The sequence below is a fragment of the Dama dama genome, chromosome 31 (genome assembly GCF_033118175.1).
Source record: "Dama dama isolate Ldn47 chromosome 31, ASM3311817v1, whole genome shotgun sequence".
In the NCBI taxonomy this organism is placed as follows: domain Eukaryota; kingdom Metazoa; phylum Chordata; class Mammalia; order Artiodactyla; family Cervidae; genus Dama; species Dama dama.
Window position 1 is genome coordinate 10,633,340 of NC_083711.1, and position 25,384 is coordinate 10,658,723.

The following is a 25,384-nucleotide window of genomic DNA, read 5'->3' on the forward strand; positions in this document are numbered from 1 at the left end:
CCCAGGAAATCATTTATGGTGTGATGTCTCTTGTTTAAGTCTTTAAGCCATTTTGAGTTTATTTTTGTAGAGGATGTGAGAGAGTGTTCTGACTTTGTCAATTTACATTCCACTGTCCAGCTTTCTCAACATCATTTGCTGAAGAGACTGTCTTTTTTTCTATTGTATAATCTTGTCTCCTTTGATAAGGGTAATTGACTGTAGGTGTGTGGGTTTATTTCTGGGCTCTTTATTCTGTTCTGCTGACCCATATGTCTGTTTTTGTGCCAATACCATGCTGTTTTGATTACTGTAGCTTTGTAGTGTTGTCTGAAGTCTGTCCCCCAGGGTATAATTTATTGATCATTTCCTTGGCTCAGACAGTGGCCTGCCTGGTTTCCAATGGATCATTCCATTTACTCATATCATCCCCATTTTTACCAGTGAGCAAACTGAGTCTTTATGATGTGAAGTAACTTTACTGGTGATTTGGGCATTCAGTAGCAGGAGCAAAATTCCCACCCAGCGCTGTCTGGCTCCACCACCCATTCTCTAAGCCCTAATCTCTGAGTCCCAGCCATCTGATGGCTAATGAAACAATGAAATCCAGTTGAGTTTGAGATGAGTCTGATCTGGGAACAGCCCTTATTTTGGCTGATGCTGGTGCCTGACGTCCACAGTTGCTCAAGACCTATTCATTATCTGTTTCAGATTTTGATTTTGAGATTAATTAATTAACCCTTAAGGGCTTTTCCCATTGTGTCAAGTTCAACCAAGAGAAGCTGACAGACTCCCATTATAAATTGAACCTACATAACAAGCAAACTGCACAAGCCCCAACAAGAACCAACAGTCGGCAGGCTTAGCATTTGCTCCGTGGAAGCCTGGGCCAGTGTCTGTGGTTAATCGTGTTTTCAGAAATATCATGGACGTGGGGGAGGGTGGTGTTGTGGTCACGTGACCAGGTTTACTCCTTAAGAACCTGGCTGTATTTTCCTTCATTTTGAAAGGCATGGAGGAGATTTAGTTTTGATTGCATCCCAGAGGGAGATAGCGACCTCTTTCTGAGAATTAAATATGCATAGCATATTACAAGTTAATTTTGAACAATTCATTACTATTTCTTAAAGGTTTGAGGAAGTACTGTGTTAAAAACACAATAGAAACACCAAACCTATGATTGGAGATTTTGGTTTGTGGTTGTTGATGTTTTTGTTTTGATGAATGGGAAGAAACCACTCATGTGGTACATTAAATTCCAAGTTGAAGTATTGTTGCTATATAAAATAAAAAACCGTATTGCATATAAAGTAGCTGTTTGTCTCTTTGCCTGACTCATTTATACCAGAACTTATAAAGAAGAATTTGGGGGGGTATATGTATATCATTATAGTTTTAATTTTTTGAAGCTTGCATTCCAGTTATCATGTATACACATAGACATGTATGCTTATACACACCACCCCTCACACACTTATACGTGAACCTTCAAATGGATCCATGCTGTTCTGATCCATGCCCAGTGAGTAAGAAGTCTGCAAGCCAAGGATGATGCTCAGTTAGTCATTATTCTGGTTCTCATGGTCTTTGTTGTACTTTTATGGTTGATGGAAAGATCTGGATGAGGGAATATAGAAAATTAGAGAAGGAGCATTACGAGATGAGGATACCACTGGTGGTGATATTGATACTTGGAATTGCCAATTAAGTAAACAGCTTGATTACTTGGCTCTTTCTTCTGTGAGGCGGCTGTATACTATATAAATGAGTGCATTTCATTAGATGAATTCATATAGCAGTAACCCATCAACTACTCACTTTCTCACGGGTTGCTCACGGATATTCTGCAAAATAAAGTTGCATGATTAGGAAAGTTTGGGAAACACTGCGTTTAATAAAGTGAAATCCACTTCTTGACTGAAAGAGTTGGAGTTCCCAAGTTTAACCCTAGAATGTGTATCTCTCTCTTCTTTTTTTTTTGAATGTGTTATCTCTTAAAGCATCTATAAACATTCCCTGTGTATCTCCGGAATGTGTACAAATAGTGGAATACAGCATGGGGTTGAGAATTGAGTACATGTATGAAGGATGTGGGGAAGTGCTGGCGCTAGTGGTAAAGACCTCCCTTGCCAGTACAGGAGATTAAGAGACATGGGTTCGATCCCTGGGTCGGGACGATCCCCTGGAGGGCATGGCAACCCACTCCAGTATTCTTGCCTGGAGAATCCCCATGGACAGAAGAGCCTGATGGGCTACAGTCTATAGGGTCGAAAAAATTGGACGCCACTGAAGCGACTTAGCATGCACACGTGAAGGATGTAGAAATGGGTTCGGATCAAGCCCCTGTTCCACCCACTAGACAACAGGCATGTCACTTAGAAACAAGTATGAGTTTATACACGTTCCTTTCCTCCAAGGTGCTGTGATCTTCAAATGATCTAATGCATACAGAGATGCTTTTCAAATTTGAAGCACTCCGGAAATATTTGTTTTTAATAAAGCCTCTACTTTTAAAATTGTGATATTATATATATCACATAAAATTTATCATTTTAACCATTTTTAGGTGTACAGTTCAATGCCGTTAAGTATATTGCTAATGGCTAATGTTGTTTTGCATTTATTGCTGATGTCCATCTCCAGAACTTCTGTCTTGTTTCTTTCCAAACTGAAACATCACCTCCTCCTTTCCTCCAGCCCCTGGCAACCACCGTGCTGTGTCAGTGATGATTGTAGGTACCTCATATAAGTGTAATCATACAATATTGTCCTATTTGACTTGGCATAATATCTTCAGGCGTATCCTCTGATTTTTTTAAGATGTGAGATTTTATTTCTTAACTCACTCATCCTTGATGCCATCCTTTTGTGTGTTTGTTTGTTTTAATTGGAGGATGAGCGCTTTACAGTATTCTCTTGGTTTCTGTCATCTGTCAGCATGAATCACATGAGTCACATTGCTGCCCATGCATCACATGGGATCTTAGCTCCCCGCCCCGGGATCGGACCTGTGCCCCCTGTGGTGGAAGCATGGAGTCTTAACCACTGGACTGCCAGGGAGGTCCCCCTGGTGCCCCTCTTTTAACAGGTAGCACAGTCACAGGAGGGTGCACGTGTTCCTAGCATTCCTCTAGAGTGGGCCTGAATAGGCAGTACCCACAGTTTTAGGAGAGGGTCTTTCAAGGATGTGCCTTTAAGAAAAGCTGATCAGGAGTCTATTCCATCCTTGAAGGCATCAAAAGGTACAAATTTCTAGTTGTAAGATCAATAAGTACTAAAGATGTAATGTACAACATGATGAATATAATTAACACTGCAGCACATATAAGAAAACTGTTTAGAGTAAATCCTCAGAGCTCTCATCATGAGGAAAAAATTTTTTCTGTTTCTTTAATTTTGTGTCTGTATGAGATGATGGATGTTCACTAAATTTACTGTGATCATTTCATGCTGGATGTAAGTCAGATCATTATGCCGTATACCTTAAACTGATACAGTGCTGTGTGTCAATTATATCTTAATAAAACTTGAAGTTAAATACATTTTAAAAAGTTCAGGAAAAGAATCTAGTCCGTCCTCAAATAAGAACTAAAGTGACCCAGGGCTCTCCCTGACAAGCAGAGAGCCCTTCATTTCTTCTTAAATCAGTGTTTGAAATACGAGAGGCATGAGTTTCAACACCTAAGTGTGATATCTTCATTATCTAGATTTATGCACAGGGGATTTTTAAACTTAATGTTTCATCATTTTTGCTTGTCTTAAAATGGTGGCTCTTGATATGAGGCTCTTTTGGGGAAATCCTCTGTAACTTTTAGGATGAAAGTAGCATATATTTCAAAATTAAATAGCCTAAAATTTGAAATGGCCTATTCTTATTTAAATAAAGCCTTTGGAATGCATGAGTTTGTTAGAGTGAACATTCTCTTCTATACCATGATTTTATAGCAAAATTATTTTCAGATACCCATTATTAATCCCCATTAAATGGTGCCGAAATGATCATTATATTTTTTTCCTGAGTAAGCATGACTTAAAAAAAATCACAGTCAAATTAATTTGCCATCTTGTCCTGCTTGCATATTCTTGTAATCTAAATTTATATTTTTGCCTTTGCCCTGTTAAGAGCATATTTTTCATTGTAAAGGGTATTAGCTGCATCAGCAGGCTTTAGCATTAAATCTTCATTGAATTGCACCCTTCATTTTTCATACCCCTCTGAGCTCATCATAGATGCCTGATTACTCTTGGGTCTTTTAGTGCATTTTTTGGGGTCCTTGTCTCATCTTGTATCCCCACCTCCAAGATCCTTAAGACTCTTTAAGGTGCCTTGAGCCTTCCCTATCTTAGCATCCTCATGAAATCGTGAGTGGAGCCAGCCACCGAGAAGGTGCTCTGCACACATTGAAATTGAGCCGGGTTGAGTTAAATTGAGATTGAGATCTGGAAGCCAAAATTGAAGGGAATTTTTTTTTTTAGATGAGAAACAACGTCAGGATCTTATTTACCTTTGCGGAGAACCAGGCCGAGCTGGGAGAGCACAGATGGCGCCCTGTTCCTGAGAGTGTGGGGACCGAGTGAAGCAGAACAAACAGGTGGCCCTCGAGCTGGCGCCAGCATCGGCTCGGGCCACACTTTGCTGTGCTCTGTGAGCCAGGCATCGGCAGAAGCAGAAGGCTGGTGTTATTCTGATCACCGAGCTCTGTTTAGTGAAAACACTTGATTAGTCCTCCTCCTCCTCCTCTTGGATGCTATTTTGAATAGAATATCAAATCCCTGCGTCGATGATGTACACGCTACCTTTTTTCTCCCTGTGACACACCACACCTAACTTTGGGCTCTTATTTCCTACCTTTTGAAAGCGCTGACTACGTGCTGAATTTTACTGAGGAGGAATCTGAAACCAGAGAGAAATGCAGTGATTTGCTCCTGAGTTAACAGGTTTTCATGGTGCTCAAAGAGGAATACCTGTGGCTTCCCTAGTGGGTATGTTTTTTGGTTTTGTTCTTGAAAATTCAAGCTCCCTGGCAGAAGGAGAAGGGGGCGGCAGAAGATGAGATGGTTAGATAGCCTCCAAGGGACATGAGCTTGAGTAAACTCTTGGAGACAGTGAAGGACAGGGAAGTCTGGTATGCTGCAGTCCATGGGTTTGCAGACTCGGACATGACTTAGCGACTGAACAGCAATAAGCGCTGAAGGGAAGCATTCAGAGTTAGAACTCCTAAGCCTGATCTCTCTGCTTGTTTTCTGTCGAGGTGAATATTTTCAGAAAGGGGTACACTTCGGGCTTGGGAGGGCTGCGCTGTGCCTTCCGAGGGGTGATTTGCTTTAAATGTGGACTTGTCGGTTCCAGCTAGCTGGGAGGAATTGCTTTCCCAATGTGATGCATTAGTCATGAGCCGAGTGTAGGAGGGTGTTGAACAATCACTCTGCCCTCCCCGCTCCATCCCTGGGCTTGCAAGCTCAATTTTAAGCCCAGCTGCATTGGAATTGAGAACTTGCTGGGGACACCCCCCACCCCCACCCTGCTGTGCGCTTGAAATCTTGGCTCAGAGGTGGGAGAGGGTGGTAATTTCAGATCCAGGGCTAGAGCAGAAATGTCGCCGCAGGGAAGCTTGCGTACCTAGGATGTGTTATTTGTGTATGTGTGTGAGGGGTAGGGGAGAACTGGGGTTGGGGGCAGCGGCTGTACTTGTGTTGTCCAGTCTTCAAATGTATTTTGACACTGTTTTCCATAACGTAAAAGAGAGCCACAACTCTGGATCATGTTGGCTGCTAGGAGACCTAAGCTTGGAAGGCTGTTTCCCCTAGAAATAAGTGATAAAGATGACATCTTGAAAGTCAGACCACTCTCTCCATGACCCCTTGATGCCCCAAAGCCTGCAGTTATCACTAACACCCCAAGAAGACCTTTTTTTTTTTTTTCTTTTTTCCCAGAGCTGAAATCAGGTGGAATTGTGGACTGGGTTGTCTAAACATCTGCTGGATATTCTGTTGTAAACATTCTGTGTGGCAACACGTTTTATTCCCTTTTTTCCTTTGGTCAGTATTGATGCCATTACTAGGTACTAGAGAAAAGCTCTCCTGGGGCATGGGATGGTTAATATTACATGTGAACTTGGCTGTGGTGCCCAGTAATTTGGTTACATACCTTGTAGGTCGCTGTGAGGTCTGTTTGTTTGTATGTCAGGCATTCTTCATGTGCTTTTTTTAAAAAACAACTTTTATTGGCGTAGAGTTGAGTTATAATATTGTGTTAATTTCAGATATGCAGCAAAGTGGATCAGTGATACATATACATACATCCGCTCTTTTTTAGATGCTTTTCCCGTATAAGTCATTACAGAGTATTGAGTCGAGTTCTCTGTGCTATATAGTAGGTCCTTATTAGTTAACCTGTCTTACATATAGGAGTGTGTATGTGTAAATCCCAATCTTTAAATTTATCCCTCCCCCTTCTTTCCCCACTGACAGCAGTAATGTTGTTTTCTACATCTGTCACTCTCTGTTTTGTGAATAAGCTCATGTGTACTTTTTAATCTGAAATTTTTTTAGATTCCACATATAACTGATACCATATATTTGTCTTTCTCAGTCTGACTAACTTCACTCAGTATGACGATCTCGAGGTTTACTCATGAGGCTGCAAATGGCATTATTTCATTTTTTATGGCTGAGTAGTATTCCGTTTTATATATGTACCACATCTTCTTTATCCATTCTTATGTTGATGAATACTTGAAAGAAGTGAAAGTGGTAGTCACTCAGTTGTGTCCGACTCTTTGTGACCCCATGAACTGTAGCTCACCAGGCTCCTCTGTCCGTGGGATTCTCCAGGCACAAATGCTGGAGTGGGTAATCATTCCCTCCTCCAGGGGATCTTGCCAATGCAGGGATTGAACCCACAGTTCGTGCATTGCAGGCAGTTCTCTGCCCTCTGAGCCGCCAGGGCAGTCCGATGGATTCTTAGGTTGCTTCCATATCTTGGCTGTTGTGAACAGTGCTGTGGTGAGCATTGGGTGCATGTGTCTTTTTGAAGTATAGTTTCTTCTGCCAGGGGGTGGGATTTTAGGATCATCTGGTAGTTTGTTCTTTCTTTTCCTACTTTGCTCACTGTTTTCTTTTACCAGGCATTTAGAAAATGTATTTAGCATTTAAATCAGACATTGAGTAAAGCAGGTTATCCTCCATAATGTGGGTGAGCCTTATCCAATCACTTGAAGACCTTAAAAGTAGACTGAGGTCCTCTTAAATGAATGGATTCTTCTCCTGGGGCCTTTGAGCTCAAGACAGCAGCATGAACTCTTCCTGGGTCTGTGGACTGCTGGTTTGCCCTGCAGATTGTAGATTTGCCAGACTCTACAATCTCATGAGCCAGTATTTTAAAATAGTCATTCATCCATCCATCCATATCTTGTTGGTTTAGTTTCTCTGGAGAACCGTGACTAATGCAGGGGCCATGAGCTGTGGAACCATATGATAAAAGAGTAATGCACTGTCGTCTTTTCCCTCATGGAACCTGTCATCCTAATAGAGGAGAGAATTAAGACAAGTTTTCAAGTAACTGATTACTACAGGGATTCAGAGGAGAAGAGTGATGAAGCATATCTTGAAAGAACAGAGCTTTGCAAAATTTTTCAATAAAACGCTCCACAAAAAGAGAATTAATTTCTAATCACTCCATGTGCCATTTTATTTTGGGAGGAAGATGGGTATTTCATCTTAGAAAATCATCAGTTCAGTTTAGTTCAGTCACTCAGTTGTGTCTGACTCTGCTATCCTATGGACTGCAGCATGCCAGGCTTCCCTGTCCATTACCAGCTCTCAGAGTTTGCTCAAACTCATGTCCATCGAGTTGGTGATGCTATCCAACCATCTCATCCTCTGTCGTCCCCTTCTCCTGCCTTCAATCTTTCCCAGCATCAGGGTTTTTTTTCAAATGAGTCAGCTCTTCACATCAGATGACCAAAGTATTGGAGTTTCAGCTTCAGCATCAGTCCCTCCCCAGAATATTCAGGACTGATTTCCTTTAGGATGGACTGGTTGGATCTCCTTGCAGTCCAAGGGACTCTCAAGGGTCTTCTCCAACACCACAGTTCAAAAGCATCAGTTCTTCGGTGCTCAGCTTTCTTTATATTCCAACTTTCACATCCATACATGACTACTGGAAAAACCATAGCTTTGACTAGACGGACCTTTGTTGGCAAAGTAATGTGTCTGCTTCTTAATATGCTGTCAAGGTTGGTCATATCTTTTCTTCCAAGGAGCAAGCGTCTTTTAATTTCATGGCTGCAGTCACCATCTGCAGTGATTTTGGAGCCCAAGAAAATAAAGTCTGACATTGTTTCCATTGTTTTTCTGTCTATTTGCCATGAAGTGATGGGACCAGATGCCATAATCTTAATTTTTTGAATGTTGAGTTTTAAGCCAGCTTTTTCACTCTCCTCTTTGACTTCCATCAAGAGGCTCTTTTGTTCCTCCTTGCTTTCTGCCATAAGGGTGGTGTCATCTGTGTATCTGAGGTTATTGATATTTCTCCCGGCAATCTTGATTCCAGCCTGTGCTTCATCCAGCCTGGCATTTCGCATAATGCACTCTGCATTTAAGTTAAATAAGCAGGGTGACAATATACAGCCTTGATGTACTCCTTTACCAATTTGGAACCAGTCTGTTGTGCCATGTCCAGTTCTAACTGTTGGTTCTTGACCTGCATACAGGAGGCGGGTCAGGTGGTCTGGTATTCCCATCTCTTTCAGAATTTTCCACAGTTTGTTGTTATCTACACAGTCAAAGGCTTTGGTGTAGTCAATAAAGCAGAAGTAGATGTTTTTCTGGAATTCTCTTGCTTTTTCGATGATCCAGTGGATGTTGGCAATTTGATCTCTGGTTCCTCTGCTTTTTCTAAATCCAGGTTGAACATTTGGAAGTTCATGGTTCATGTACTGTTGAAGCCTGGCTTGTTGAATTTTGAGCATTACTTTGCTAGCGTGTGAGATGAGTGCAATTGTGCAGTAGCTTGAACATTCTTTGTTACTGCCTTTCTTAGGGATTGGAATGAAAATTGATGTTTTCCAGTCCTGTGGCTACTCTGAGTTTTCTAAATTTGCTGGTATATTGAGTGCAGCCCTTTCCCAGCATCATCTTTGAGGATTTGAAATAGCTCAGCTGGAGTTCCATCACCTCCACTAGCTTTGTTTGTAGTGATGCTTCCTAAGACCCACTTGACTTCACATTCCAGGGTATCTGGCTCTAGGTGAGTGATCACACTTTCGTGGTTATCTGGGTCATGAAGATCATTTTTTGTATAGTTCTTCTGTATGTTCTTGCCACCTCTTCTTAATATCTCCTGCTTTTGCTAGGTCCATGCCGTTTCTGTCCTTTATTTTGCACTTTGTTGCATGAAATGTTCCCTTGCTATCTCTAATTTTCTTGAAGAGATCTCTAGTCTTTCCCAGTCTATTTTTTTCCTGTAGAAAATCATACACATTACAAGTTTGTATTCCATTATTAATCTACCCCAACGCTCCTGTTCTCCCTAAGCTCCTGAGTAAATCTTTGAGTACAACTGACTCTTTTGAATGTTGTTCCTTTAGTCCTTTGATTTGTGTCTGCTGGGTGTGCCAGGGGTGTTTGCGTATCATTTAGCAGTGCAGGACTGCTGTAGTGGCATTCTTGAGGGACGCTGAGTGTGTCTTGAGTGTCGGCTTCAGTAGTTGTGGCACACAGGCTCAGTAGTTGTGACTCACGGGCTTACTTGCTCCATGGCATGTGGAAGTTTCCTGGACCAGGGATCGAACCCACGTCCCCAGGATGGAACCCATGTCCCCTTCATTGGCAAGCGGATTATTATCCACTGTGCCACCAGGCAAGTCCAGAGATGAACATTTGTGAAGCCCTAAGTAAACACAACAGAAAGATGTCTTCTCGCACATTGCCTCACTTTGTCCCCAGCAGAAACCTACAAGGCAGATTTCCTGTTTTTCAGATGGAGAAGGTGGTCCATGGGGATGTTTATTGACTCACTCAAGGTCGTGGGGACATTAGTTAGCAGATGAAGTTCTGTTGTAGTTCTGACTGCATCCCAACTCTGTTACATTTATAAATCTTGCTGCCTTCTGGGAGGGATTGTAAGTGTGGAAAGTTTTGACCCCAAGTGGTGTGTTGGATTTGATCTAACACTATCGCTCACCCAACAGGCTCACTGTATGGAGGTGTCCAGAGGGGCTTAGGAAGAGGGATTTGTACTGAAGATGGAGATTAAGGTAGATGACAGTGTGGAAGGAAGTAAATAAGTCTGTTAAAGAGAAAACTACTCCATCTGGAGAGAGGTAGAAGGCTGAGGTCGGAAACTACATTTGGAGTGAGGAGGGCATATGAGAACCATATAAGGGAATCCACAGGGAGAGAGCCTTTTTTTTTTTTTTTGAGGGGGAGAGATCAGCAAGGTCAAATGCAGATGAAGGGCCCCCGGTGAGAACTCCTTTTGTTACTCGGATTGGAAGCTAGAGAGAGAGAGTATTTCTCCCAGAAGAGGAAACCTTTATTTCCCACTTCAGGATGAAAATTTTGTTTAAAAATATTTTCAAAAATTAATTAATTCATTCATTTCTTTTTTAAACTCTTTATAATGGAGTACAACAGATGAGCAATGCTGTGATAGTTTCAGGTGGACCGCAGAGGGACTCAGCCGTGCATGTACATGTATCCATTCTCCCCCCACACTCCTCTCCCGTCCAGCCTGCCTTATAACGCTGAGCAGAGTTCCCTGCTCTGTACAGTAGGGCCTTGATGGTTACCCACGTTAAACACAGCAGTGTCTGCCTGTTGATCTGAACTGCCAGTCCATGTATCCCTTCTCCCCCTGGCAACCGCACGTTTGATATACAAAGGAGTATTACTCAGCCATTAAAAAGAATGGAACGATGCCAATTGCATGGATTGGCCTAGAGGTTGTCATACTGAGTGAAGTGTGTCAGGCAGAGAAGAAGTATCGTCTGACTTCTCTTTCATGCAGAATCTGAAAAGAAGTGGTGCATGTGAATTTATTTACAAAATAGAAACAGACTCACAAAAACCTTTTTAAAAATAATTTCCCTTTGCATGTGTTATTGCTAGCCTCCATTCTTCCAGACCATATAACTGAAATTGCTTGGCTACTTACCCTGGCAGTGTCTGAGATACCCACAATGAACAAGGCAGTGATGGCTGCAGATGTGTTTTTGCTTTTACTGCTTCTTGGCCTGTTGTTATATTGTCTTCCAGGGATTGGGGATGAGGAAGTTGCAAAAATGAGTCCTTCCTTTTTATATCATTCTCTTCGTCCGCACGTGACCTTGTTTTATTGATGACTGGTGAAGGGATATTGTTAACTGTCTTGATTGCAAAAACACAATTTAATGGCCCCTCTAGAGCTGGTGCTGTCAGCAGACAGTTTCAGAGCAGGCATCAGTTTTCTTTATGTGTCTGCTGACGGTCTTCTGAATGGTTGCATTCCCTTCTTGAAGATTCTGGGAGGTTTTGACATTGCTGTACTACTGCTTCACAATAAACCTGAGATGTCGGTAAAGTTAAGGAGGCATCTGTATGCGTTTCCCACTGTCTTTCCTTATTTTTTCTTAGTTTCTAGATCGGCTTTCCCTGTCCCAGAACAGTGGTCTTCAATACTGGATATATGTGCAAGATGATTTCATAAGGTCATAGGAAGGGAATTTCAGAATTTCTCTGTTATGCATTTAAATTTCTATGTGTTTCTGTTCAGTTCAAATAAATGAGGAAAATTATAAACATACACAGAAATTTAAAATGTGCATAATGTATTTGCAGAAGAGCACATACATATAATTTATTCATTGATTAAATCAGTGACGACGCACACTCTCTCTGTTTTGGGTGGGCATGCTCGGAATGGTTTCACTGTATGAGGATTCCCATTAAACCTTTAGCACATTAGTGCCCTGGGTAGGAGCGTCCTCATTAATTCTTAGAAGGCACGGCCTGGCGTCTGTCTCACTCGCCTTGTGTGTGGTCTCATAGATATTACTTGGCAGTGAATGTCAAGCTTTTTAAGCTTGTTGCTGTCATACAGGGAACAGATTTACTTTGCGATTGTGTGTATCGGTTTTTCTGGGGACTTTGATGTATCATTGTTTTAGAAATGTTCTCATGACCTCCCAGGAACCGTCTTTATGTTGAAAGAGGTTGATTATCCTCTTCTGACTTCAGGGCGGGGCGTATGTGCTTTGTTTAATTCTTTTTCTTCTGCTTTCAAAAATCCAGTGTGCAGTGACTTTGGCTGCTTTTTATTTCTCTTCCAATTTGTTATTTGGCTGGGATGAATATTAGTCATTATTCAGCCAAAAAGATCTTGAGTCAGCCTTTAAAGTCAGAATTAGGGGACCTCCCTGCTTGTCCAGTGGCTAAGACCGCCTGGCAATGCAAGGGACATAGGTTCGATCCCTGGTCTGGGAAGACCCCATTAACTACTGAAGCCCTCAAGGCCTAGAGCTAGTGCTCCACAACCAGAGAAACCACTGCAATGAGAAGCCCGCGTACTGCAACTGGAGAGTAGCCCTTGCTTGTCAAGAGTAGAGAAAGCCTGTGAGCAGCCATGAAGAGCCACCATAGCCAAAAAAATAAACAAATAAATAAATCTTAAAAAAAAAATAAAGTAAGGATTTGTTTTCCATCTTGAATTTCTGGAGTTTATCTCAGAGGTACTTGTTGCCTTGATTGAATCACCTATTTACTGTAAAAAGAATGCCCAGCAGAGAAAATCTCTTGATGGTTCCCATTATGATATTTATGGATTTTGACTTAAGCAACTTAAAGACTCGTGCAGTTCTTTATAAGTATAGGGACCATAGAAACTTCTGGACCATCCTCTTAGTAAAGTTGGATTGAGTTCCAAAGTTAGTGGCCCCATAGTTCATTGGAAGGATTGATGCTGAAGCTGAAGCTCCAGTACTTTGGCCACCTGATGCAAAGAGCTGACTCACTGGAAGAGAATTTGTTGCTGGGAAAGACTGAAGGCAGGAGGAGAAGGGGAGACAGAGGATGAGATGGTTGGATGGCATCATCAATTCAATATACATGAGTTTGAGCAAACTCCAGGAGACAGTGAAGGATAGGGAAGCCTGGCGTGCTGCAGTCCATGGGGTCTCAAAAAAATGGACATGACTTCATGACTGAACAACAACAACAAATCAGTGTCTGTCTTTCCTGCCATCTCTCTGTCCCCTTGGCCATGTACCCGATTCCCACCATCTTTATCATGGTCACTGGCAGAGCGTAACTGCCTTGGAGCCTCACCTGAAATCTACCTGATGTTCTTAGCTGTCAGCTTCTCATTTCACTCACTCACAGAAAGGTGAAGTGATTGTCCTTAAATGCTACCTTTCTTGGAAGTGATGCGCAGCCACACTTATGTATTCAGCCCAGGCACATTCCACTGTGGTTTGAACAGTTTTGGAATATCCGCCTTGCAGTCAGTGATCTTATTTAAATTATAACCCCAATCCCAAGGTGTGAGTCAGGAGCATACTGGGTGTTCCTGCAGCCCTAGGGAGTTTGGGGGGCTGCACGCAAACCTGATTTACATTTTAATTTTGTGGTACCAAACCTGAAGCATCAAGCTTTTACTTTTGTGTGAAATTGTCTATGGTATTGAACCCATTTATTACTACAGGTCCTGGCTTGGTCAATAAAAGTGTAGTGAGACAGTGTTTTTAACATGTGGCCTCTCATAGGTTATGAGATGTGTGGGCTTTTTTTTGTTGTTGGTGTTGTTTTAAGGTCTTTGTAGTATTGGCCAATGTTTGTGTGTCTGTTTTGGTATCCTTCCTGCTATAAGCATTCTGGGAGGATATTTTTCTTTCTTTCTTTTGTGGTTGAGCTGGTGTGTTCCAAACTTGGTTCCTTTGGGCTTGAGGCCTTGTGTGGACTGGACACCAAACTTCCAGCAGGATCGCTGGCAGGGCGTTTCAGCCTCTCAAGTCTGCAGCTTCTGAACTGGATGCTCCATTTGTCCTCGCAGTGGAAGGTGTCATCGTCACCTTCTCTTCTGTCACTTACTAGACCAGAACTCGGAGAAGGCAGTGGCACCCCACTCCAGTATTCTTGCCTGGAAAACCCCACGGACGGAGGAGCCTGGTAGGCTGCGGTCCATGGGGTCGCTAAGAGTCGGACACGACTGAGCGACTTCACTTTCACTTTTCACTTTCACGCATTGGAGCAGGAAATGGCAACCCACTCCAGTGTTCTTGCCTGGAGAATCCCAGGGACGGGGGAGCCTGGTGGGCTGCCGTCTGTGGGGTCGCACAGAGTCGGACACGACTGAAGTGACTTAGCAGCAGCAACAGCAGCAGACCAGAAACGCCACGAGTGTCTCTTCCTTCTTTTTCTCCTTCCCTTCTTATTTCTCACAGGTGTATGTGCGGTCACCAAGTCCTGGTGACTCCATCCATAGGAGAGAATGACTGAACATGGGATACGAGGCAGCCTTATTTATTATCCCAAGGCTCACCAGTCCATCCTAAAGGAAATAAACCCTGAGTATTCAATGGAAGGACTGATGCTGAAGTTCCAACATTTTGGCCACCTGATGCCAAGAACGGACTCTAGAAAAGACCCTGATGCTGGAGAAGATTGAAGGCAGGAGGGGAAGGGGACAACAGAGGATGAGGTGGTTGCATAGCATCACTGATTCAGTGGACATGAATCTGAAGAAATTCTGGGAGATGGTGAAGGATAGGGAAGCCTGGCGTGCTGCAGTCCATGGGGTCGCAAAGAGTCAGACACGATTTAGGGACTGAACAACAACTCCTTATTTCCTCCAGGCACTGCCTGATGCCTTGGGTGCAGCAAGCCTCCACCTTTTCTTTCATGTTATCCCAGAGGGTAGGGAGGGGCTGGGGGAGAACATGTTTGATCATGTAACTCCCCTAATCAAATCCTATCACAGAGTCCATTACACTTAATAACATCTAATTTCTCTGTGTTGCATCCAACCCCAACCTATCTTTCTAAAAGCCCCACCACCTCCAGCTCTTTTCCACGTACTTTCCAGTGTACAACACTGGACTAATGCTTTCATGCCTGAGTCTTTGCTCTTTTCCTGGAATGTTCTGTTCTTCTTTTTTGGCAAGCTCTCTCCTATCCCTGCTCATTTCCTCCCATCCTCACAAGCCAAGCCAAATCCGATGAACCTTCAGAACCAGACTGGGCCCAGAGCTCCCCTTGCAGAATGAGTCTGTTTCTTTCCATCATTCACTACTTTTAAAAATTATTTATTTTTTAAATTGACATATAGTTGATTTATATGGAGGAGGAAATGGCAACCCATTCCAGTATTCTTGCTGGGAAAATCCCATGGACAGAGGAGCCTGGTGGGCTGTAGTGCATGGGGTTGCAAAGTGTGGGCCACAACTGGGCAGAGCACATAGTTGATTTACAACATTTCAGGCGTACAGCGTGTTGGTTAAGTTACACACACACACACACACACACACACACTCTTTTTCAGATGGTTATTATAAGATATTGAATATAGTTACCTGTGCTATATAGTAGGTTCTTGTTTATTTTATGTATAGTAGGGTGTACCTGTTAATCTCAGATTTCTGATTTATCCCCTCCCCTGTCATTCACTATTAATAAGGTCTGATTAGCCTTTACAGCCCTATCTCAAGAGTGGAAAAGTGTCCACCATTTTCTTAGGTTGTGGGGATATAAAGAAACTGTCTAGTTTCCTCATCCCAAACAAAGTGGGTGCTCAATAAATAATAATTGAGTTGAACTGAATTGTGAACAATCAGTAGGTTCTTGTTTTTTTTTTTTTCAATCAGTAGGTTCTTATGTAGACACTCTGCTTTACCCCAATAATTCACCAAGCAGTTATGACTATCTATCTATTTAAAAACCTATTTTTATATCCCCTTTCATGAGTTGCTAACCATTCTAAGACACACGACTCTTACATACCACCAACCAAGAAAGAAAATGGTGCTAATTTTCATCACACCTTTGTGATTGTAGGATATAGTCAACTTCAGAGACATTCAACATGAAAAATGCATTTGTTAGAGTCAGTGACATAGGACTTGCGTTATTCCCATTAGAGCTGTAGTCTTAAAGGCCTAACTGCAAAACAATTTGAGTTGATTTGAAAATATAAATCTGAGATCCCTTTAAAAGATGTTTTTTGTTATAAAATGAGGAGAGCGTAAAGGAGTGTTTTGGCCTCAGTACCCAGGGATTGACTTGGGAGCCAGTGTGCTGTCCTTCTGTCTTATGACTGGGAGTCAGTCTCTTTTCTGGGATAAGATGAGGACTTACAGGTAGAGAATCATCCCTATTTTGAAAATCTTTGGGAGGAATTTCTTTAACATTTTTGTAAAAATTATTTTATTTGACTTTCAAGTGGAAGATTCTTTCAGCGGAAGATGGAAATTTGATTAAAACTCCATCTTCCGATGCGTGTTCTTTATGTCTGCGTCTCTCCTGCCCAACAAATAGGTTCATCTATTCCACGTGGGTACAGAGGGGGACGGGGAGGGTGGGATGAATGGGGAGATTAGTATTGACGTGTGTACACTGGCGTGTGAGTCGGACACGACCGAGCGACTGTGCTGAACTGACCTCTTGTGTGAAATAGCTAGCTAAAGGGAACCTTCTCTAAAGCTACGGAGCTCAGCTGGGTGCTCTGTGATCACCTAGGTGGGCAGGAAGGCGGGCAGGGGTGGGAGGGAGGCCCTTGAGGGCGGGAATGTGTGTAAATGCAGAGCTGATTCACTTTGTCATGCAGCAAAAAGTAACACCAGACTGTAAGCAGTTATCCACGCCACCCCCTGCCACCCCCCGCAAATCCTATCTTCCCACCTAAACACATCCGAAATGGAAGTTCCTGGTGTCCCCCTAGCAGCAGTGTTACGTGGGGCCCCATCACAAGCTTCCGTTTTTGTGTCCGGCGGCTCTGTTTTCCAGCTGTCTTACTTGCTCCTTGACTTTTAGTTATTAAATCCACTTGATATCAAAGAGGCACATGTATGTACAAACTTAACCTTTCTAGCTGTTCTTCCTTCCTCTCCCTCCAGTCTACCAGTTCTCTCTGGAACCTTTTCTCCTGGAGAACTTTGCCACCTCGCATACACCTTCCACCAACACCGATCCCACAGTGGCAGGCACAGAACCCAGGGAGGATGGAGCAGGTATCCCGGGGGGATGGGGGTGATGCCCTCTCGGGGGCCCCTTAGCCTCAGAGCCAGGGATCAGCAGCACGGGTTGGGCACACCCCAGCCTGGTGGCCTCTCCCCTGTCCTCTGACAAAGACGGTCCCAGCCCTCCTTGCTGGCAGGCAGAGTTGCCACACCAGCCACCTGCATGCGTGGCCTCAGTCCAGGGAGCTATTGCCTGATTCACAGAGTGATCCTCCCATTCTTAGTGGGGAAGGCAGCTGCCGGGTGCATTGCGGTGGCTTGTGCAGTGGCGAAGGGATGAAATCGCTGGGATGATTGGGTCCCACTCTGCTTCCTGATGAAGAAAAAAAGGACTGCTTGATGTCCTGACCATCTTTTGGTCTGAAAGACTTCCTTCTTGGCTGCTGGAGAACAGGTGAAGGGAGAGGCAAGGTTGTTAGGGGCTGGAGAGCATCACGGAAATGGCAATTTTCCTATGTTTGGGTCCTCTTGGATGAGCCTGGGGAAGGGTCTTTGGAGGCAGGCAGCCGCTGCTGGGTGCGAACATCCAGGTGCCCTTCCTCTGCAGGGCTCACTCAAGGCCAAGGCTGTGTCCTTTAGGATGGAGACACCCCTGTCTCCGTTCAAGGTTCAACTTCTGCCTTGAAAACCAGATTCTCTCCCCTTGAGCTTTCGTCTTGGATGGTGAAAGAGCAGCTGCCCTACCCCACTCTGTGTGGGGATCTCGGGAGATGTGCCCGGAGAGGCTGATGGGGAGATGGGGTCCTGTCTGCTGAGTGGCTTGGAAAAGATGTTGTTGGTTGATGTGATTGTATGTTGCAATCTCTTCCAAACTCAGGCATTGATGTATTTTCTTTTTTTTTTTTTTTTTTTTTATTTATTTATTTATTTATTTATTTTTTAAATTTTTATTATTATTATTATTATTTTTTCCAGTGGGTTTTGTCATACATTGATATGAATCAGCCATGGATTTACATGTATTCCCAATCCCGATCCCCCCTCCCACCTCCCTCTCCACCCGATTCCTCTGGGTCTTCCCAGTACACCAGGCCGGAGCACTTGTCTCGTGCATCCCAGGCATTGATGTATTTTCAAGAAGATTGTTCGGAAGTGCAGGGTAAGGTGAAACAGTCTGATACATTTCACAGGAGTTACAGAAACAGTTTCAACAGTATCATCCCCTCTCCCTGTCTTCTGTGGGAACCTGGATGACCTCTTCTCTCACTAGGAGCTCTTAAGCCATGACATGGTGAGGCCGTGAAAGAAGGGTTTCAGCATTAGAAGTTAGCTGCAGTCAGCCAGCTCCATTCCCCTTTTCTTTGAGATCAGCTTTTTCCGTGCTCTCTTACAATGACATGGGCGTGCGTTTTGGATGTGACTCAGACTTGAAATTGAGCCGGGAGCCTGGAGTTGAGCTCTCTCCCGTCGTGTGGTCACTCCTCTTGGAATGTTGGGTGGAATTCTCAAGGGTTCAGTAGCTTCATGCCTTCAGAGTAGGGATGCTGCTGCTTAGAATCTTGAAAAATTACATGATTCTTGGGGTCTGTCCTGAACAAGCCGATCCATTTCAGGAAGCTGGGACTTTGCTGGAGCCCCTTTCAGAGCCAGGCTGTGTGGGGGTGTTTGGAAAGATCTGATGACCAGCTGTGTAACTCTGCCCTTTGGGACTGGTGGTTTCCAAACACTTCGTAGTGGGTGATGCAATGCTGGAGTTGAGTTGTACGCATTGGCACTTGTCCGTGTCCAAGTATAGTCTCAGGATGATAAATACCAAGAACTGAGGGAAACTTAGAGAGTAGTATTTTGGTCTAAAGTCACTTACATGGTGCCAGCCAGATAGTAAGCATTCCATAAATGGTAGATATCCCTGAGCCGGGGGAGAATATATTACTTCACTTTGCAGTGCACTGCCTTGACTCCTAGGAAACCACAGTCATGTCTGTTCCAGCTGAACCTGTTGGTTAAGTATTGCCAAAGATTCACTGTTCTAAATTTAAAGTTATCATTTTAGGGGAAATTTCCCAACTGACTTAGCTGGCTTAAGAATATCAATTCTATGAACATGTTTTTTCCCAGTTACCTTGGGATGCATTTGGATATGCTGAGAAGTTGCTCAAAATCAGGGCAGTCTTTGGATAGGGGAACTTTCAGGAATTTTGTTTGGCTGATTTGGATGTCTATTTTTTACTCGCCTTGGAAAACATGGTTGGGCTAAAACCATTTCATCCAAGTTTTAGGGAGGAGGAATTTGGAAACCCTGTCACGATTCATTCATCTCTGTTGAGATGAGGGGGGAGACGTGTGCTCAGCCGTGTCCGACTCTTGGTGACCCCATAGACTGTAGCCCGCCAGGCTCCTCTGTCCATGGAATTTTCTAGGCGGCAAGAATACTGAGGGGGTGGCCATTTCCTACCACAGGGGATCTTCCCGATCCAGGGATCGAACCCCGGTCTCCTGCATTGGCAGGCAGATTCTTTACCACTGTGTCACCTGGGAAGCCCCCATCTGTGTGGAGGGATTGGTTTTTCACGGAGAATCCTGGCCCTGCTCCAGGGCCCCCAGTAGTCACCCGGTGCAGCGGACAGGAAAGGTGGGTTCCCCGTCTCTGTTCAGGAGTGCTTGTCTCAGACAAGCCAGACCAGCTCACCCCCGATGGGACCGTTCCTTTATGCCAGATGAGGAATGGCCAGGTGGCAGTAGGAACGAGCCAGCCTTGGGCACGGGGCCCCGTCTCACTCGAGTTACCCCTCCTCAGCCCCAGTACTCCGGAGAGCAAGCGTGCGTCCCGAGAGATTTTCCTGGTAAGCAGCCGCTGCAACTTAGCAGGGTCATTACCTCTTCAGCCTTTCTGTCCCTGAACTGTGATTTTTTTTTTTTCTTGAATCAGTTATCAAGACAAGAAACAGTCATATGAAGTTTGTCTTTGAAAGGATGTGGTTCTAAAAATATGACTCAGGGACTTTGCTGGTGGTCCAGTGATTAAGAATCTGCCTTCCGATGCAGGGGACCAGGGTTTGATCTCTGGTTGGGGAATTAAGACCCCACATGGTGCAGGGGCAACTAAACCCACAGGCCAGAACTCTGAGCCTGCGCTCTCTAGAGCAGCAGAAGCCTGTGCGCTGCAACTCGAGAGGAGTCCCCACGCGCTGCAACAGAGAAAGCCCACGCACAGCAGTGAGGCCCCAGCACAGCCAGAACCAACACCGAAGCCGAGGCTCAGTCTACCACGGCGGCCTCAGAGGACCGCGGCTGGAAGGTCCTGTATGATCTCAGCACCCAGAACGCTCGTCCTTCTTCTGAGCACTTGATTAGGACCTTGTGAGTCTTACAACTGCTCTGTTTTCCCCATCTGATTGGCTGTTACCAAAACTTTACAGTCCAATTGAGCCAGCTGGGTAAACTGATACCCAGGTAAATTCACTCCCCTTATTCTGTTCCCTTGCACTTTGTCTTAATCTTTGGGCCCTTTTTATTTTTCCAGCGATGATTTCTCCTATTCGATTTTAGATCATGCATCTTTGGAAGTCACTACTAAGTCCTTGCTTGAATATAATCATAGTTAAAAACGTCAGCAAACAAAATGATGAATTTTCTTTAATTTCTGAACCAATAAAAAAAATTTCAGTGTCCTAGATTCATCTGTCCATCTATTCCCCCAGGCTGATTTTTGGACTAAATGTGAATACTAAAATCTATATTCTTTTGGTGCTTATTGCATATAAAAAATATTCAAGATTTCTGATTCATTTAGGATTTTGACCCAAAACTACTATTCCCATCCCACTTTAAGTTTCAGGTTGAAGGGAAATGTTCTGACTCTCATTCATTTAGTAATTATGAAACACTTTGGGGGCACTTATTCATGAACAGAGTAAGAATGAACTTACTTCTGTAGTCTTCTATAGTTTATACTGTTTCATGTTGAATCTCTATTTTCTGTTTTAAAACAACCTTTTCAGGTAGATGTTAAGTAAAGCAGATAATATTATGCATCCTTATTTTTCCCATTAAATTTTGGGGTGGGTAGTTTGCTTGCCCAAGCTCACATAAGTTAGTAAATAATAGAGCTTGGGGTGTAGATGTGGGTATTTTGATGGCAAGTACAATATCCTTTTCTCTGTACATTTGATTCCTGGAACTTGCAAGAACTTAAAAGTGACAGGATGCCTCTCATGAGTGTTTTCTGAGGTGAAAAAGAAAGTTCTGGTGTGGCAGACGTTTTAGGGAAAGCCATGGATTAACTGCCATGGACACGGTGTTTCTGACATTGTCATATTTCGTCTTGGGTTGGAGTGATGACACTTCTGAGCCCTGTGTATTTTTGAGGTGTTTGAAGCCTGGGATTAGCTTGGTTAATTCCCTTCCCTTCTCCAGCACCGTCACTTCCCTGGGAAAACTGGTTATTTGACACCTGATGCAGAAATTGACTTTATGAGTTGAGATGAATCAGAATGAGACTGTAAAACTTGGCACATTTGTTGTTCACTTCAGTGGGGGTCATCTTAATGCAATGCAAGCTGTCCAACTGGTCCTGCCAGGCTTTGTCAGCGTGGTTTGCGTGTGTGCATGCGCTGTGGCAAATTGAGTCAATCACGTCTTCCAGCTGGGTTAATGAATTCCCCTTTGGTCTCATGACACAATTGAGGTGATCGGTTTCATCCAACTTAGACTGTAGACCCAGTTTCAGTGAGTTAGGTACCATGTTTTAAGGAATTCCCCTTAATAGTGGCCCTTCTTGTAGCATCTTCCTTATGGTTTACAAATGTTGCATAACAGTGAAAAGAATCTGGTATTTTTATTGAGAACTGACCTAGGAGTAGGCACTGAAATAATCATGCCACATAGATGGTGTCATTTAATGCTTATTTCGATAGAATGGTTTAGGAATCCTTGTCCCTATTTGTAGAGGGGTAAACTGATAATTAGTGTTTGCCGCAAATCACCTTGCAAGTAAGTGGCAAAGCTGGGTTTTGATGTGATTGATGCATGCAGAGACTCCAGGCTCAAACTCCATCACTAAGTTAGCTGTTTTCCCGTCGTTTGCTTGTATTTGTTTTTGGCTGTGCTGGGGCCTTGTTGCGGCGCCGACTTCTCTCCAGTGGCAGTGAGCGGGGGCTACTTCCTACTTGCGGTGTGCGGGTTTCTCCTTGCAGGGGCTTCCCTTACTGTGGAGCGTGGCTTCTAGGGCGTGCAGGCTTCAGTAGCTGCGGCTCGTGGGCTCACTAGGTGATACACGGGCTCAGTTGCTTGTGGAATCTTCCCAGACCTGGGCTCAAACCTGTGTCTCCTGCATTGGCAGGCAGATTCTTTACCACTGAGCCACCAGGGAAGCCTGTCTACCTCCTGTTTGAAGGTGGATTCTTCATGGCTCTTAAAGAAAACCTGGACTCCTGGTGGTTCTCAGGTAGTTGTGGCGTATATTCACAAGCTCATGGTAGAATTAATCAATCCACTGTGAGTACTTGATACAGACTGAATCCTTGGTGACTTGTTGCAACCTTAGCATATCTGCTGATCACAAAGAACAAATATGTTCTCTTCATCTGTTTACATCATGGGGTCAGTTCCACGGGTCACAGGTCAAAATACTTTCTCCATCAGAATCAGGGGGGACGTGCTTGCGTCGGCAGCACATATACTAAAAAAACAGAATCGGGGGGAAAAATAGATCCCAGATCCCAGATGGACTGGGTTTTGTCTTCCTACATATTTTTTAAACAATGCCTGATAACTTTCACTTTCTTCCCCATAGCATTTTGCTGCTCAGGGAATAGAAGACTGTAATAGAGAAACATTTCAGTTCTGGTAGCAGAATATGTACTTTTTTTTTTTAAAGTATAAAAAGTGCATTATCAGCCTACATGTGCAGGTGGAGGACAGCCGCCTGCAGGCCCGGTTTGCCAGCAAGAATCCAGCCCTTGCAAATTATTGGCAGCTGGCACTGTAATGAGTCCATTTCAATATAAATGGGCTGTTGCTTATTAATTTCTGCCAGTTCCTAAGCAATTCAGGAACCGCTTTGAAAATGTAAAACTTCACAGAGAGCAGCTTAAGGAGGATGCCTGGGAAAAGAGAGGGAAGAGAACGGCAGTGGGGGAGGGAGGGCAAGGACATGTACTGCAGGGTGATAATGGCGCATTGCTGAGAACTCGTGTTCCTCTCCTGGCAAGCGTGAGTCACCAGGTTCACGGCGAAGGAGCATACTTTCCAAGATAGGGTGAATGGTAACTTCACTTACTATGTTTCTTCTATGGATATGGATATTTACTTGCTGTCTTGATGTGCCCGCCTTCCACAACAGTCGGCGAGTTTCTCTGTGTTGCTCTGCAAGCTGTTTGTCGTCTTGAGTTCCACCTTAATGAGGCTGCCAGTTATAGGTGCTGGTCGTGGGCAGCCTCACGGGAGTGATCTGTAGGAGAGGAATGAGAGGCAGCCGCCCCCAGGAAGCCCTCGGGGCTTTCTCCTGTCTTGTACTTTAGTCACTAAGTTGTGTCCTACTCTTTTGCGACACCGTGACTGTAGCTCACCAGGCTCCTCTGTCCATGGAATTTTCTAGGCAAGAATACTGGAGTGGGTTGCCCTTTGCTTCTCCAGGAGATCTTCCTGACCCAGGGATCGAACCTGCATCTCCTGCCTTGGCAGGCGGGTTCTTTGCCCTGAACCATTAGAAGCCTCTGTCCTGTCTTAGCATCTCCAGTCTCACCAGAAGCCGGGGTTTAGAAAACAAAGACCACTCACAATCTTTGTTCGTGGAGCTTATTTTGAAAAGAAATACCTCGTGTATATGATGAGAAGGTCTATCATATTGAATTTGGTCTTTTGTTTTACTGTCTTTTAGCATTTTCTTCAACTTCTGTGATAGCTATAGCTCTGCTTTGAGAGTAACGAGACTCCCTGATTTCCTGTCACTCGCATCTGTTTGTTGAGACGTTTGAAAGATTCAAAGGGAATCAGGAGTGTAGGGGTGCAGGGACCTTTTGGAATTACGGTTTTCTTCAAGTCTATGCCCAGGAGTGGGATTGCTGAGTCGTGTGGTAGTTCTGGTTTTAGTTTTTTAAGGAAACTCCATGCTGTTCTCCACAGTGGCTGCCCCAGTCTACATTTCCACCCACCAACACCCCTTTTCTCCCTGCCTTGTCCAGCATGTATTGTTTGGTATGTTTTTGATCATGGCTCCTCAGCAGAGATTAACACAACATTGTAAAGCACCTGTCCTCCAATAACACTTTAAAAGGAAGAGGAACCATGAAATCATTCCACTGGGATGGATTTCTGCTATGTGATACCTTCATCTGTAGAGACAAAATAAAATGGTAAAACGTTACTGAGTTTGCAGAGTGAATTATTCCTGTAAATGTAAATATGCTTGTATTTATGGATTTATGCCTATCATTTTAGACCTGTAGCTAAACGTTGCATTGTTTGATCTGGGGTGTGCTATTTCACACGAAATGGATGTTGGAGAGTTTATGTAAATGGGTTTGATGGAAAATTCCCGTTTCCTGTGTTCTGGCTGAATAGCGGCTTTCCTTTTTCTGCCCTCTCCAGGTTTTCGGCACAGCTGCGTAGACGTAGACGGGACTGTGATGGCTACCTCTGGGAGCAGGAGCTGAGACGCTTCCCAGCCACCGTCACTGCTCATCCTGACACCATCACCAGGCTCCATAGCTAAATGCCACAGTGCTCTTGGGGCAAGTTGGGCTGGGAACCGTTGTTGCCTTCTAAGGTAAGTTTGTGGATGTGTGCTTGAGCCTGTGTATGCCTCTATGAATTAAACGCAATGCTTCAGAGGTGGTGAGACAGATATCATAGCATTGCCATGGTGTATGTAGCTTGTGGGAAAAAGAATTTGGACTCACTTTTTTGGATTAAGGTTACGCCCATCTAGCAATGCAAAAGTATTAGCATTAAAACTTAAAAAAAAAGAAAGAAAGAAAAAGCAGGTACCTATCTTTTCCCCCCTGTGAATTGCCCTCAGGGATCTTGGAAATTTATTCTCAAGCTTTACCATCTTTAGATGGGATTATATTTGAAAAAGTCAAACCTGGCTTCAAAAATCTTACTTCAGAACAATGATATGTTTTGTTTCTGGTCTGGAAAATCTTTTAAAAGGCAAAATAACTGCAGTCAAAATAATAATCTTTCTAAATCAAAGATCATCTTTTATTTGTTGCAAAACTTTCCTGTTTTAGTCTCCTGTGTTAGGGGTATTT

The 25,384-nt window shown here is 43.8% G+C and overlaps 1 protein-coding gene across 4 annotated transcripts in view; it reads left to right on the forward strand.

Moving 5' to 3' along the window:
• TIAM1 (TIAM Rac1 associated GEF 1) overlaps nt 1-25,384 on the forward strand; it is a 451,658-nt gene that overhangs the window by 259,083 nt on the left and 167,191 nt on the right. For all 4 annotated transcript variants that reach the window (XM_061134344.1, XM_061134343.1, XM_061134345.1 and 1 more), the window contains one exon: nt 24,720-24,897. The gene's annotated coding sequence lies outside the window, so the exon portion shown is untranslated. The remainder of the gene's footprint in view (nt 1-24,719; nt 24,898-25,384) is intronic.